The 3,573-nt window shown below is 38.9% G+C and overlaps 1 non-coding gene across 1 annotated transcript; it reads right to left on the bottom strand.

Moving 5' to 3' along the window:
* Positions 1–2,220: 2,220 nt before the first annotated feature.
* TRNAC-GCA lies at positions 2,221–2,292 on the bottom strand. The gene has a single exon. It is a non-coding gene; the product is annotated as a tRNA-Cys (tRNA).
* Between the last annotated feature and the right edge of the window lie 1,281 nt (positions 2,293–3,573).

Genomic DNA, 3,573 nt, shown 5'->3' with positions numbered 1-3,573 from the left:
GGTGTTCCCATCTCTTTCAGAATTTTCCACAGTTTATTGTGATCCACACAGTCAAAGGCTTTGGCATAGTCAATAAAGCAGAAATAGATGTTTTTCTGCAACTCTCTTGCTTTTTCCATGATCCAGCGGATGTTGGCAATTTATCTCTGGTTCCTCTGCCTTTTCTAAAACCAGCTTGAACATCTGGAAGTTCATGGTTCACGTATTGCTGAAGCCTGGCTTGGAGAATTTTGAGCATTACTTTACTAGTGTGTGAGATAAGCGCAATTGTGAGGAAGTTTGAGCATTCTTTGGCATTGCCTTTCTTTGTGATTGGAATGAAAATTGACCTTTTCCGGTCCTGTGGCCACTGCTGTTTTCCTAATTTGCTGGCATATTGAGTGCAGCACTTTCACAGCATCATCTTTCAGGATTTGAAATAGCTCAACTTGAATTCCATCACCTCCACTAGCTTTGTTTGTAGTGATGCTTTCTAAGGCCCACTTGACTTCACATTCCAGGATGTCTGGCTCTAGGTGAGTGATCACACCATTGTGATTATCTGGGTCGTGAGGATCTTTTTTGTACAGTTTTTCTGTGTATTCTTGCCACCTCTTCTTAATTGCTTCTGTTAGGTCCATACCATTTCTGTCCTTTATCAAGTCCATCTTTGCATGAAATATTTCCTTGGTATCTCTAATTTTCTTGAAGAGATCTCTAGTCTTTCCCATTCTGTTATTTTCCTCTTTCTTTGCATTGATCGCTGAGGAAGGCTTTCTTATCTCTTCTTGCTATTCTTTGGAACTCTGCATTCAGATGCTTATATCTTTCCTTTTCTCCTTTGCTTTTCACTTCTCTTCTTTTCACAGCTATTTGTAAGGCCTCCCCAGACAGCCATTTTGCTATTTTTACATTTCTTTTCCATGGGGATGGTCTTGATCCCTGTCTCCTGTACAAAGTCACGAACCTCATTCCATAGTTCATCAGGCACTCTGTCTATCAGATCTAGTCCCTTATCTACAAACAGCTTATATAACACATGAAAAACACACACATACACAACCCAGTCAAAAAATGGGCAGAAGACCTAAAGAAACACTACTCCAAAGAAGAAATACAGATGGCCAACAGGCACATGAAAAGATGCTCAACGCTGATAATTATTGACAGTCTCTCAGTCGTGTCCAAATCTTTGCCACCCCATGGAGAGAAATACAAATAAAAACCACATACTGACCAGCATGGCTATCATCAAAAAGTCTGTAAAAAAACAAATGCTGGAGAGAGTTGGAGAAAGGGGATCTCTCCCTACACTATTGTACACGCATGCGTGCTAAGTTGCTTCAGTCATGTCCGACTCTGTGTAAACCTGCGGACTGTAACTCACCAGGCTCCTCTGTCCATGGGATTCTCCAGGCAAGAGTACTGGAGTGGGTTGCCTTGCCCTCCTCCAGGGGATCTTCCCAACCCAGGGACTGAACCTTCGTCTCTTACGCGTCCAGCACGGGCAGGCAGGTTCTTTACCATTAGTGCCACTAGCGCCACCTGGGAAGCCTCCCGCGCTACTGGTGGGAATGTAAATTGGTGCAGCTGCTCCAGAAAACAGTATGGAGTTTCCTAAAAAAGATCAAAATAAAGCAGCCACATGATGCGGCAATTCCACCTCTGGGCATGCAACGGAACAGTTGAAAACTCTGATTCAAAAAGATACATGCACTCCAATGTTCATAGCAGCACAATTTACAATAGCCAGGACATGGAAATAACCCAAGTGCCCTTCAGCAGACAACTGGTTTAAGAAGGAATACACACACACAAAAATTTGTCTATTTTGAAAATTTCATATAAATGAAATCATACAATATATGGTCTTTTCTAACTGGCTTCTTTCACTTAGCATAATGTTCAGCCAGGTTTTAGTATTTATCAGTACTTCGTCATTTTTTAAAAACTGAAGTATATTGATTTATAATATTGTGTTTGTTCCAAGTGTACAGCTTAAGTGAATCAATTATATAGATATTCTTTTTCAGATTCTTTTTCATTATAGGTTATTAATGATATTGAATATAGTTCCCTGTGCTATATAAGTTTTTATTGTTTATCTATTTTATAGATGTGAGTGAGTGAGGGCAAGTTTCTCAGATGTGTCTGACTCTTTGTGATCCCTTGGACTATATAGTCCATGAATAGTCTAGGCCAGAATACTGGAGTGTGCAGCCTATCCCTTCTCCAGAGGATCTTCCTGACCAGGAATTGAACCAGGGTCTCCTGCATTGCAGGCAGATTCTTTACCAACTGAGTTATCAGGGAATCATTTCATATATAGGAGTGTGTATCTGCTAATGCCAGATTCCTAACTAATTCCTCCCCACCTCCTTTCCCCTTTGGTCACCATAAGTTTGTTTTCCATGTCTGGTTAGTCTATTTCTGTTTCATAAATAAGTTCATTTGTATAATTTTTTTTAGGTTCCACATGTAAGTGATATCATATGATATTTGTTTCCTCCGTCTTCCTAACTTCACTTAGTATGATAATCTCTAGGTCCATCCATATTGCTGCAAATGGAGCATTTCATTCTTTTTATGGCTGAGTAATATTCCATTGTATGTATATGTATGTACATACATATATATATCTCAATCTCCTTTATCCATTCATCTGTCATCACACTAGTACTTCCTTATATTTTATTGACAAGTAATATTTTATTGTATGGATAAATCAAAGTTTATTTATCCATCTGTCAGTTGATGGACATTTGGGTTGTTTCCACTTCTTGGCTATTACGAATAGTATTGCCAAAGCATTCATGTCAATTTAGATTTTTGACATTGTTTCAAAAGTTAGTCATTGTAAATTTTTGTGTTAAAACAATAATTTAAGTGTATACTTTTAAAACCTACCATATTTTTAAAAATATCATTCTGGTACTTTAATTTTTAAAAATATAGCTGAAGTCTCAAAAAAGTGGCAGTATCCAGCTCACTCTTGACTTTTGAGAGGCTCTGATGCTGCCTCCAATAAATGAGCCCATTTTATCAACCAAGACAACAAATTTCTCAGAGTCAGAAAAACTGTCTTGTACTTCTTGGAATATCCATGATGCCTCAATAATACATGCATTTGGTAACTATTTGCTGACAGTATAGTTCTTCTATACTGTCATGATGGGGTGGAGTGGGAGGATTAAGTGATAACCAGTGGGAGGCTGTGGGAGGGGAGAGAATAAATTCTAACACAGGTGTTTTCTTTCTGAGTCACCAACCCCTTTTTGCTGGTCAGGAAATTTATGTTGATGTAGTTCACTAGGAATGCTAACAGATGGAATGTGTAAACTAATAAAGACATAAATCTTGATGGAAAAATGGAAATTTTCTCTAGATCTTGGCTGAGAAAAGGCCAGCATGGTGTTTCTTGAACAAGCTGGACCAAGCAGAAGCTTGGTCAGTAGAATCAGAAGCTTTTATAGTAGGATTCGCAGCAGCCCTTTGTCTAATTCAACCTGTGGAGTTAGTGAATGTGGCAGAAGAAAGGAGAGGAAAGATGAAAATGGGAGCAATGGAAAGGAGACAGCCAAGACATTCTGGGTG

The sequence above is a fragment of the Bison bison genome, unplaced genomic scaffold (genome assembly GCF_000754665.1).
Source record: "Bison bison bison isolate TAMUID 2011002044 unplaced genomic scaffold, Bison_UMD1.0 scf7180017864368, whole genome shotgun sequence".
In the NCBI taxonomy this organism is placed as follows: Eukaryota; Metazoa; Chordata; class Mammalia; order Artiodactyla; family Bovidae; genus Bison; species Bison bison.
This window is presented reverse-complemented; position numbering and strand designations above follow the sequence as displayed.